This window comes from Pinus tabuliformis, chromosome 1_1 (assembly GCF_031772625.1).
Source record: "Pinus tabuliformis cultivar Carrire ecotype Pingquan chromosome 1_1, CPIR1, whole genome shotgun sequence".
Classification (NCBI taxonomy): domain Eukaryota; kingdom Viridiplantae; phylum Streptophyta; class Pinopsida; order Pinales; family Pinaceae; genus Pinus; species Pinus tabuliformis.
Window position 1 is genome coordinate 35,121,756 of NC_142297.1, and position 13,034 is coordinate 35,134,789.

A 13,034-nucleotide genomic window follows, 5' to 3' on the forward strand; every position below is an offset into this window, starting at 1 on the left:
ACCATACTGGGGAGAACAAATTGTTTGCTGACTGATGTGTTTATTTCATAAGTCTTAGACGGAGTCTGAAGATACGCCAGGTAGCCTTCGAAAACGCTCTTGCTTTGCATCAGCGCAAGTAGATAAATGCTGCTTCAGTCGACCTCCGTGAGCTTGTGAATGTAACACTTCATCTGCAATTTACCCCAGTACATATATCAAGTGCAGATCTGATTGTTGATGGTGGACAACGATCAGACACTTGACAGGCTGAAATCATTCACCTGGCGACTCTTTTCACTGAAGAATCCAGCAACCTGTGCCTCATGGTGACTTCACTGCAGAGAGATCAGTAGCTTTGAGCTTTCCAAGATGGACCGAATCACAAGAAGATATGCTCCCTTGAGCCGAGATCACATCCCTGGTTTTCCAAATAAAATTCCGAAGGTAGATTGGTCAAGGAATTTGCCTATATTTAATGATGATGGTAAGAAGGATGCTGCTTTACATCTAGTTAGATTTCATATGCATATTCGCAAGTTGAAGGTGGATTTTCCTGAAGATTGCTTGATGAAGATATTCCTGGCCACTCTGGAAGGTAAAGCTCAATCATGGTATGAAAGTTTGCCGCCTGCTTGTATTTACTGTTTAAAGGATTTTCATGCTATGTTCATTGAATGATATAAGGACTCTTATCCATCATTAAATTTAGTTCAAGACTGTTGCCAGCATGCATATAGTTTTATTGAAAGCCTTGAGAAGTTTTATGAAGATGATAATTTCATGGATGTCGAGATCATGGAGGCTCTGTATGAGAATCCATTTCAGCAGCATAAAGAAAACTTAGAGAATTCCCATCTAGATGATCAAGATATTTTGCAACAGAATCAAGGTCAGCAGGTTGAAGATGGTCATATGGTTGTAATTGATGAAAGAGAAGAGCTTGTTTCAGATTTGCCCACAGAAGAAAACCAGATTGCAGAATGTGATAATGTTAGGACAGCTACTTCAGTTCTAGATTCAGATTGTGATGACCAAGCATACCTTGTGTTGAATCCTGAAAAGGAGGGTTTTGTTGTTGAGATCATGGACAAAGTTTTTGATCCAAATGTTCTGATGCCGTCAGAACAGAGCCTGCATGAGGAGGTAATTCAGCCAGCTCATGAACAGCAAGATGAGATCTTTGTTCAAGTAAGTGAAAAATCTTCTTTCAATCATAATTTGGATAGTTTGATTGCCATGTCATATGAAGATGATCAACAATGTTTCCAAGTTTCAGAAGATCAGGACTGTCATTCAGATTTTTCATGTTTTGAAATGTTATTTCAAGAAGACAAGACTTGTTTGAGCAAAGGGAAACAGAAAGTCTTATCTCCTTTGTCTGAAGATGAGATAGATCAACTCTTGAAAGGTCATGCTACAACCCAAGCTAAAGAAAATCGGCAGTGTGCACATGGTCACGAAAGTGTTGGTGAAACTTCTTCCTCTTTTGAAAATGATGACAGTCTTGTAATTAGTTTTATAGATCAGCAAACAGATAATATTTTCTTTCATGAAGATGATGAGGCTGTCATGTTTGACGATCTTGGAGATTGTTTTCTGTTTAAGAATGACCTAGACCATGAAATTGAGGAATATAAGCTTGAGAGAGACAGTATTTCTCATGGTCAAGGAACCTACAACTAATGCTCAGATGGCAGATTTGTGCATTTCTATTCCTCATAAATCAGTTGTCCTTTCAGATCAGAGTGAAGTGAATACTCGTATTTTTGCATTTGGATCTCCAGATCAGCCAGTGCTTCAGGATTATCAAGACCCCTTCATCATTCTTCTGCAAGCATTAGAAAGGATAAATATTGTCCGGTTTATTGTTATAAGCATTGGTTTCAGTGATTGTGTTGAGTTGCCTATAGGTTTAGCATTCTGCCCGCTCGACGAGAGTAAAAGCAGAAATATGCTACGCAGCCATCTGCTGGATTGGTTGCATTGGAAGGCCCATTATACATGATTGTATATATTATATCAGCATGCAGGTGGTTGTCATCATGATTTCAAATCTTGATGGACTGCTGCCCTTCAATAAGCTTTGTAAGTTCTTGTTTTAGTTAGGTCAATCATGAGTCATTTGTGTTTGGTCTGTTGAGTGAGTTTTGTCAAGTTATTTCAGTTTGCCATCGAGTCGGTTTGAGTCAAGCTTCAGTTAAGTTGCAGTCAGTTTTCAGTCAAGTTTTCATTCAATAAATGTGTCAAAGTTTTGGGTCACATGTGTAAAAGTTGACTCCATTGCCCAATGAATAAAGCGCTGGTCTGCTCTCCCAGAGGTCTAAGGTTCTTGGTACCTCCAAGGAGCTACCATCCCCATTGGAGCCAATGTTAGAGTCGGTCTTGTCGCCCTCCATCAGTGATCAAAGCTCTTTGCATTTGCATATGTAGGTGTCTCATCAGTGTCAATTTTTGCATCCCGTTAGGCATGCCATAACCCTGATGGAGGAGATGGTGTATTTATACCCCTCTTGGCTTTGCTGGATCAGTCATATCAGTCATTAAGCTCTTTCAAGCTTGTCTTGTTTTGTCTTGAGGTCAAAGTCTTAGGTCTAGGGTTTTGGTCATTTATCTCTGCAAGGTCATGTCTCTGAAAGTCCATGAGTGCTCAGCAGGCCAGAGGGAGGATTGTAAACATGTTTCTTCGATATTTTTATCTTGTACAGTGAATTTTCACCTTGGATTTAAAAACTCTGTTTTTAAAGCCAAGGTCATTTTTTTTTTAATTTTTGTAAAAAGTGATGAAATTTTCAAAAGACTGCAACAGACATCATGAAACCCTGGTCCCCTTGCCTAGATCCCTCAGATGATCTACCTGCAAAAAGAATCAAGTCAAAGCACTAAAAGAGTCAATTTCAGGACAAAGGAAGCCAAAAAGTCAGTTTTATAAAGTGTCAAAGATAAACTTTAGAAAGTGGGTTTGAGCATGAAATTTTTTCAAATGGAGGTTATAAAAGCTCAATTTCCCTCCTATTATTCTTATTGTGCACCCAAGGCATTGTTGAGAGAGAGTGAGCAAGCATTAAGAGTGTTAGGCGAAAACTGGTCGAATTTCGGGCTCAGCACAGGCGCGCGACCCGTCAAGACAGGCGCGCGACCCGTCAGGAGAGCGCGACCCATCAGAGGCCATCCCGCAGTTCAGTTTTTGAACGGGCGCGACCCGTCAAGCGCGCGCGACCCGTTGGGCATGGCGCGCGACCCGTCAAGCGCGCGCGACCCATTGGGCGTGGCGCGCGACCCGTCAAGCGCGCGCGACCCGTTGGGCGTGGCGCGCGACCCGTCAAGGTTTCCCCTGCAAACTCGAAATAAAATCGCTCAAACTCCCTCAAATCTTCAAGATTGTTTGAGGTAGGCCCTCTACACTTCAGTTTGGTGGTTGGTTATGATTGATGGCCCTCATGCTTGTGTTTAAAGGTTAAATTGTGCAAGTGGATGAAATTTTAAATGACTGCATTGTTAATGTTTAAATGTGCTAGGGTTTGTGTTGTTTCAAGGTTTTTTCCCTCTGTAATTGTTACCCTCCTTCCCCTTTCCATTCACATCTGTATTTATATCTATTTTCCCATACTATTTCATAAATAAAATGCAAACCCTCCCCTCTCCCTAATCACTAAAAATGCAAATCCTACCCCTTCCCAAAGCACCAAAAACACTCAAACCCTAATCTTGCTGCACCATATGCATGAGTAAACACAGCAATTTGTTGGTGAATATGTGAAAGGTTTTGTAAATAAGTTTCCAAATGTCCCCATTCCCTTATGTTCACTATTTATACATGTATTCCTATATGCAGTGATTTTGTAAATGATTCCCTATATCCTTGTTATGTACATGTATGCCTGTATATATGCAAATATTTGTTTGTAATGTATTCCCTAAATTCCCTGTTATTCATATATTCCCAATTCCTTGTGCAAGAGGTCCCTCCCCTAACATTTCCCTCATGTCATTGTCCCCTTGAAACAGCATAGAGTTCAGCACTTTTACAAGCAGAAACAGCAGTACATTTTGTCCTCTCTGCTCCTCAAACATGTCAGACACTGAAACATATGAGCAGAGTGATGACCGGGCATCAGCTTCAGAGATTGAGGTACAGAGGAGGCCTCATACCAAGGCACTAAATAGCCTAGCCACAGCACAAATCCCAAAAAAATTTGAGCATTTTGGGTGAATTTTGGCATTTTCAGGCGATTTGCAGGTTTTTTCCATTAACGGGTCTCACCCCGCGCGCGACCCTTCATCATGGCAACTCAGTTTGGCAAAAACTCAGCATTTCCAGAATGGACTTTTGACATGCAAAGTTACATATGCCCATGGTGTTGTTGGGAAAAGTATCCAATACGGAATGACCCTATCCCACTCTAAGGGTGATAGTACCTCAGCAACAACTGAATACAAAGCTATTCAAGATTACTTCTTTATGAGATGTAAGAGAGAGGAGGAAGAGATCCACTAACCGTTATCTTCCGCTAACGATTGATCCAATCTTCCCTCTTTGCTGCTTGCTCCCGGCTCCTTGCTCTTTCACTGGTCCAGCTACACAAAGATCCTGCAAAAGCACAAGAAAGGGAAACTACAAGAAGCATACATCCATAACTGATTCAAGGATTAGAATAAATCAAATATACAAGCATCAATTCGCCATAGAGACACATGCATATAGAAGAACCTCAAATGCTTTATTAATGGAAGAAGTAAAGTTCTGAGAATGTTACAACCATAAGAGGCCCAATCCAGCAACACCTCCCAGCAGAAAGAAATCTCCTCTTCACCTCCTTCAAAGCAATCACCCAATAGTTCTATACACAAACCAACAGCACTTCCTTACATTCACAAGATTCCAGCCCCCCTCAGACCTCATGAGAGAGCTCTATATATAGGAGATTTGGAGAAAGGATGAGTCAGCTTGAGTTTGGCATGAAGCTGACTAGTGTCCTCTCCCACTTTAGTTATACTTCAGTTCTTGAGTCCACTTGGAGTTTCTTGCTTCCACTTGGAGATCTAGATCCTCTTACTCATCACAAGGCGAATTCCCTGATCCAAGTGTCATTTTGGAAGCTTCCTGGGCATTTGACACCTTGCAGAATGACTGTGCCACTTGGCCAATCTCGCCCAGCGCAGGTAGCCTTCATTAGATTTGACATTCAGCGCAGGTACAGAGTGGAGCAGTTGACATTTAGCGTAGATGCTCAGTGGAGCAGCTGACATGATCCAGAAATAGCTTGTTTTTGAGTGTTTTCAGGTGGAGAACTGATTTTCAGTGCTGTGGTTTACTGACCTTGTTCCTCTAAGGGTAAGAACAACATGTTTAGGGACTTTGGATCCCTCAGATTATTGACATTTCATGCCCCATGCTGTTAGGCACAAAAATGTCTATAACATTTGCCCCCTAAAGTATGAGGTCGTTTATCGGGTGAAATGATTTATCAGGAGGATCCGAAGTTCATTCAATCGCTGAGAGGTGCCCTGTAATAAAATACAATACAATACATTATTTTTCATTCTGCTTTCATGATCTAGCTGAGGCGGGCATTCCCATGCTCAGCTTTATAAATTCATTTTGGTACATAGAACAGACGATCGTCTGGTGGTAGACTGATAATTCTCTGCTGAAATTATCATCCTTTGAGTAGGATGATCATCTGCTGCAATGATGGACATAACAAATGTCTTTATATTTCCTGAATATATATCGCAGCCCGGATGGATGAAACTAGATCCGGGGTCTTCAATCTCGTTCGATCTTCACTCTAAGTACAAGTCGATCCATGTGAGAATTGCGCTGAAGTCGAACATGGAAAGACATCGCTTGATTACCGGTCAATAATGTAAACCGTTAACAAGCGCGAGAGGAATCACCAATAATGACAATGACCCTCAAGGTACTGCAGTACAATTCACGTGGTGTGAATAAAGGACTTGGCGTCGAACACCACGCAAAATCTTCTGGTCGAAGGTCATTAATGTATACCTGTCGCCGGAAGTGAGAAACTTGCCATTGAGGCATGCAAGCTTCAAAGTACTGGGAGTTTTGTTCCTAGATCAACTTCTTGGATAATGAGTTGAAGTCGACAAGAAGCGATCTGTCAAAGGAGGGCCTTAATGAATCCCACATCAGTGACACGGAACGGAGTTAATGATTTTAGTGGAGGTGAAAACAATCTGTGAAATATGATTCAGGGTGGTGATCATGGGTGGATGAAGGATAATGTATGGCAGTGGATGGGACACGGTTGACTCTTTCTGAACACATCTCTTGAACATATAACGACATTGATGTGATGGATCGGTAGCATTACCCCAAATGCGAATGGTTTGGCGAGGACCATGGTGATGAGACCGGTGAATGAAACAACCCAACCCGATGTGATACGGAGGACAAAGTGTCATGTTCAAGAGCGACTTGCTACCATTAAAGCTTTGAGGTTCTCCCAATTTTTCCCTAGTCATTTCTGACCAGTACCTCTTTATTTTTGTCAAGCTTGATGAGGATAACATATGCTTGTTCTATAACCTGCCCTTCGGGCAAGCCCATCGCTATGTTTTAACGAGCCTAGCGATAGGGAAACTCGTTCTTGTCTAAAGACAAGTTTGTCGCTATTTAATCATTTTAACGAGTCTAACGACAAAGAAAACTCGATCCTTTTCATTTTTAGAGAGTCTGAAAAGGCACAGAAAGTTAACTCCAAAATTCCTTTTTCGTCATCTAATCCCTTAAGTCCGAAAAAGTATAAAACAATACAGAAGGGATGAGTTTTCGGTATTTTTAACAAGCCGAACAAAACAAGCGCTCGATCTTTTTGTGTAATAATCCCTCAGGTCCAAAAAGATTAAAATCTAGAGGAGGGATAGCTCTTCCGGTCGTTTAACGAGCTGGAAGGCCAAAACTCGGCAAACTTTTCATATTTTACGAGTCAGATGAAAAGAGCTCAAAGAAGACTCGTCTTTTGAGGAACGAGTGATAAACAGGGATAGCAACTGATTCCAGGTACAGGTTGGAATTTTCCAATCACGGCAGTGTCACAAGGATGGCTAGGTGAAATCACTCTTCGCAGCTGTTCCTCAAAATGGGTAAACAATCATATGGAGGTGAACGATCGGCCAAATGACGGTGGAGGTGGCGGGTGCAAACACGACCAAGGCTTTTTATGGCTGATAAAATTACGATCACAAAGGTTATTTACCGGGATAGGTTCTTTTTTTAGATAAAAATGAGCTTAAACTCTGGAGGAAACATTGCTCACTGCTTTTATTTATTTTTTAACGAGCATGAAGACCGCGTTAAAACTGCTCGGATCTTGCGTTTATTTTTTAACGAGCATGAACTTTATGCTAAAACTGCTCGATATACCAGTCATAAGATAAGAAATGTCTCCTGCAAGATTCCAATTTTTATAGAGCTTGCACCTCACATAAGCTATGCTCTTTGGCAAATTTTGACCTTTGCCCCACATCCTTTCTTTATGTAAGTTAGGAAACGATCAATGACCGCTCTTTGCTTACACTCCAAAAGGTTTGCATGCCCCCAGGTATAAGGTACAATTTCAAGGCTGCCCCTACTTATCCTTCAAAACATTTGTTTTGATGGGTGAGGCTTGCCTCTTTCAGGTTATCCAAAAAATGGTTTTATTTGCTGCCGCAAATGAAACTCTTTTTCTGGCAATGTCTATCATTAGGTTACTCAACGATGGTTACTATTTGTTGCAGCAAAGGAATCTCTTTCTTTGGAGGCTGCCCCTACTTATCCTCTAAAACATTAGTTTTAATGGGTGAGGCTTGCCTTTTACCCAAAGATGGTTACAATTTGCTGCCGCAAAAGAATCTCTTTCTTTGGTAGCCTACCTGTTTAGACAAAGGTGAATGACTAAAATCATCAAACACATAACTTTGACAAAAGAATCCTGTTCCAGAACAACCCCTCTTCCTTCTTTCGGATGGGGTACGGACTAGTCATATTCTTCCGCGGAAATTCTACTTTATACCCAAGGTTTCCTCTGCCCGAAGCAGACCAGGATGCATGCCTCCTGGGTTCCAGTCCCATCTTTCCGAATCACTCGCATTCATCGGGAAGGAGGACTGGGGGTGGAGACATTTCTCGGGTGAAAAGACCATTGAGGGTTGGTATTTGACTATTTGCGATGCGTGATCCCGGAAATGAAAGTTGGTCTACGAGCTTGACCATTCTTCCTTCGTGTGGAAAACACATCACTCTAAAGAGTGAGGAGACTATAGCTCCCATGCAATATATATAGTCTCGTCCAAGGAGTAGGTTATAATCCAAGGGTCCTTGAACGACCATCACGTTCATTTGAACGGTCTTCCCTTTCAATGTAACAGGTACATTGGGGAGGATCCCTAATGGTCGACTGGTTCCTTTATCAAAACCCGAGAGATTTCTTATCTCAGGTAAAAGCTCTGGGGAACCCAGTGCTTTCCAAGCAATAGAGGAAAGGATACTCACAGATGCCCCTTCATCAATGATAGTTCCAGCCATTACCATTCTGTAGATTTGGACTATGATTTTGAATGGTATACTGGCTGGTAACCGGGGTCTGCCTAGTTGGTTCCAATCAAAGGACACAACCAGGTTGCTTGGTGGTGGGACCGAATACACGGCCGGATACGATCCTGACGATGTTCCTTCCTGCGATAAAGGAATGGGCGCATTGCCCTGATGCTCATCAGAATCTGTGTTGATGAAAAGAATCTGGATGGTGTCATCCTTTTTCTCTTCAGTGAGGGTGTCACTTGAAGATGAATCTTCAGTGACGGTGTCATTTGAGGATGAAACCTCTGAAGGAAGAACCGGGTCAACTGTCGTATCGACCTTTAGACTTTCGTCTGGTCTGGATTCAGTAGGTTCATTTTCAATGACTGACGCTTCAGCTGACCACTTGAGTAGGCCAGCTGTATTTTCAACCAACAAAGGACTCGGCACGAGTTTTTTGTATCCAGGAGGAAGTATTGCCGGTGAAACCGGACGATCTTCCAAAACTCTCTTCGCTTCGTCTAAGAAGGGACAACGGTGGATGGCGTGACCGCCTTCACACAGTCTGCAGGGGGATCTTACTCCCCCTCTTTGTCTTGAACCTTCACTTTCGCTGGTTGACGGTACGCAATCAACATGGTTATCAGAGGTTGATGCTCCCGAATTGTGCAAACGAGGTGACCCGTCTCTTAGTATCCGGGGAATACAGGGACAATCTCTATGGAAGTGGTCTCCTTTACATATGACACATGGCGATTTAGGCCCGGTCTGTGCTGTGTGTGGGTTTTTGTCAGATGTCTTTTGCTTGCCCCCCGTCGCCTTAGGCTCCTTCTTCTTCTTCTCTTTCTTCTTCTTTTCCTTCTTCTCCATGGGAGCTTGGATTTTGCCAGCCCCACCTTGCGAAGATGGAGGATTAGAGGAAGAGTTATAAGAAGTAGAAGGCTGGTGGGCAGCTCTAGACTGATCTAACTGTTGACTCGACTGTTCAGGAACCATGGTGGTCTGAACTACATTAGTTGAGAAAAGCCAAATAGGCAGGCCAATTGTCAGTCCTGGAAGCGACAATGTGGCCATGTGGGGCGCACCGACTTCTCCCCGAGAGGAGAATGGACTAGGATTTCCATTATGTGGAGTTCCTTGGTTGGGGCGTTCCATGTTCTCAACTTAAGATCAACGCGGGAATAGGAGGTGATTATGTTCCGTTTAAAATAAATTTTATAACGACGCTTAGACACAACTTGCTTTTTCACTTTTTAAGAGTCGAGAAAAAGCTAAAGATGACTCTAGTCTCCTTCGATGTTTTAACGAGCCCGAAGTGACAAATGCTCGGATGGACTTTTTCAGTTATAGAGTTTGAAAAAGACCAAAAGAAACTGCTCTGGAGTTCTAGGCAGAGGGTGTGCCAAACTTTTCGCAAAACCACAGAATACGTTTTACGGTACGAGTGGTCGATCTTCGTGAATGCTGTGTTCACTGCATTGCGATCAGTAGGGCGGCCGACACGGTTTCCTATTGGATAAAGGCTTTGTTCCTATAGGGGTCTCCCAATATATACGCAACGGTACATGGGAGCACAAGTCCGTATTGATACTTATCGCTTCACCGTGGAGGAATCACCCAACCACTCAACGCTAAGATATCACGTTTAACGACGCCGGAACACGTCTCTAGCTTAGACCTCTAGATGTTTGCGTTATGTTTCAATGCGTTGTTATGTAAATTCAATTTATTTTAAGGTTGATCTTGTTTAGCAGTTTGCCTTTATGGATCACCACGAGATGTATAGTAACACTCCTAAATGCAGTCTAAGATGATAAGCAAGCTTTTCAATCTTTCAACTTTGAAAACCTTAACTACTGAGGGAAAAGAAAGATAACACCTTTTCACACAGATCATAGAGCACACACTAATGCACTTTTCCCTAAATCAACATGCAAGCTGTCATAATGCACATGCACAATGCAAGTATTTCTTTTCTCTTTCTTAATGTTGGCGTAATGCAAAAAGAAAGTTGTTGTATAATTTTGAATTCAATTTCAAGTGAAAGCAAACAAGCTTGTCCAAAATCAAAAGACACCTTAAGATTTACTTGTTTCGACACTAGAAATATATAAACTCAAACCAAATGACGAAAGCAAAAGCTCAATCATCTATGAACAGCAAATAAACTAACTCTTAAGATCAAAATGACACTTTATCACAGGTCTAGATCTAAGAGGTCACAGCAAGACTAGTTCACTTTCGTTATGGGAAACTGTAAATGCATAAGAAATACACAAAGAACAAACACAGTTTCTTTATACAACTGAGGCGGAATAGTGACAAGGAAAGTTGGTTTCAGATAGGCCTACTGACTGGTAACAAACAGCAAAAACAAGAGTGAAAACAAGGCAAGAGCCAGCAGGAAACCCCAGCAGCACAAGGCAGGACTGGTCCAGCGCAGGTGGAACACTGCCTGTTTGACCTTCAGCGCAGGTAGCCCCTTCGGGAACTGCGCTGAAATGCAAACAGCCTTTGTACAGCCTGCACTGAAGAACGAAACTTTCGTTTCTGGTGGTTTCCGGGTCACAGATTGCTCAAAAATTCACAGTTTTTGCTCAAATCAGAAGCTATCAGTCAAGGACACACTAAGGGATGACAAGGAGGATGAAAAGCTATCACTAAGAGCTTATTAGAGTCCTTGTGGATCAGCTCTTCAAATCATAAACTTGCCCAGAAACTGAGCTAGAGTAGCTGCCCTCTACTTTGTATTTGAATTATTCAAACACAGTTCGATTCGGTACTCCCTTTGTTTATGAAATGAATAGCAAAAACACAAACAACCAACAAGATACGATCCCCAGCGGAGTCGCCAATTTGTTGTTGGGAAAAGTATCCAATACGGAATGACCCTATCCCACTCTAAGGGTGATAGTACCTCAGCAACAACTGAATACAAAGCTATTCAAGATTACTTCTTTATGAGATGTAAGAGAGAGGAGGAAGAGATCCACTAACCGTTATCTTCCGCTAACGATTGATCCAATCTTCCCTCTTTGCTGCTTGCTCTCGGCTCCTTGCTCTTTCACTGGTCCAGCTACACAAAGATCCTGCAAAAGCACAAGAAAGGGAAACTACAAGAAGCATACATCCATAACTGATTCAAGGATTAGAATAAATCAAATATACAAGCATCAATTCGCCATAGAGACACATGCATATAGAAGAACCTCAAATGCTTTATTAATGGAAGAAGTAAAGTTCTAAGAATGTTACAACCATAAGAGGCCCAATCCAGCAACACCTCCCAGCAGAAAGAAATCTCCTCTTCACCTCCTTCAAAGCAATCACCCAATAGTTCTATACACAAACCAACAACACTTCCTTACATTCACAAGATTCCAGCCCCCCTCAGACCTCATGAGAGAGCTCTATATATAGGAGATTTGGAGAAAGGATGAGTCAGCTTGAGTTTGGCATGAAGCTGACTAGTGTCCTCTCCCACTTTAGTTATACTTCAGTTCTTGAGTCCACTTGGAGTTTCTTGCTTCCACTTGGAGATCTAGATCCTCTTACTCATCACAAGGCGAATTCCCTGATCCAAGTGTCATTTTGGAAGCTTCCTGGGCATTTGACACCTTGCAGAATGACTGCACCACTTGGCCAATCTCGCCCAGCGCAGGTAGCCTTCTTTAGATTTGACATTCAGCGCAGGTACAGAGTGGAGCAGTTGACATTCAGCGCAGATGCTCAGTGGAGCAGCTGACATGATCCAGAAATAGCTTGTTTTTGAGTGTTTTCAGGTGGAGAACTGATTTTCAGTGCTGTGGTTTGCTGACCTTGTTCCTCTAAGGGTAAGAACAACATGTTTAGGGACTTTGGATCCCTCAGATTATTGACATTTCATGCCCCATGCTGTTAGGCACAAAAATGTCTATAACACATGGATGGACTTGAGATTTGGTGAAGTTCTGGTCCCCCAAAAGGTCAAAAAACTACCAAAAAATGACTTTCTGGCCCTTTTTTGAGTTGCAGAAACCAGTCTTGGGAGAATTAACTTTTGACAGGGCAAATGAACTCCAAATTCAAAAATTCCAGTTGGGTTGGAAAGTAGACTCACAGACCTTTCCAACAAGCCTACTTTTGCCCAATTTGGACACCTACAAGTGCCCCAAAAATAGCTCCAAATGCGCGCGACCTATCAGGCAGTTTTGTCCAGAAATGCACTGTACAGCCCAGAAAACGCAGATTTGACTCAGTTTGACTTTTTGGGATGAAATGTGATCCTCTTTGATGTAATTATTGTACTTTTTAGACACTTTTACTCTTATGTAACACTTCTAGAACATTCATTCATGGAAAGGGTAAATATTAAATGAATGAATTGGTTTCCATGTTTATAGAGGCAAGTTGTTTTGACTGCCTAGTTTGTAGTGCTTAGTTTAGAAGTGGTTGAAACAGCTCCTAGGATAGTGATCTCGACCCATGGAGGCAGGGAAAGAGGTTAGATCATCTATATTTTGTACTTTCTTGCTCATTTTCATGG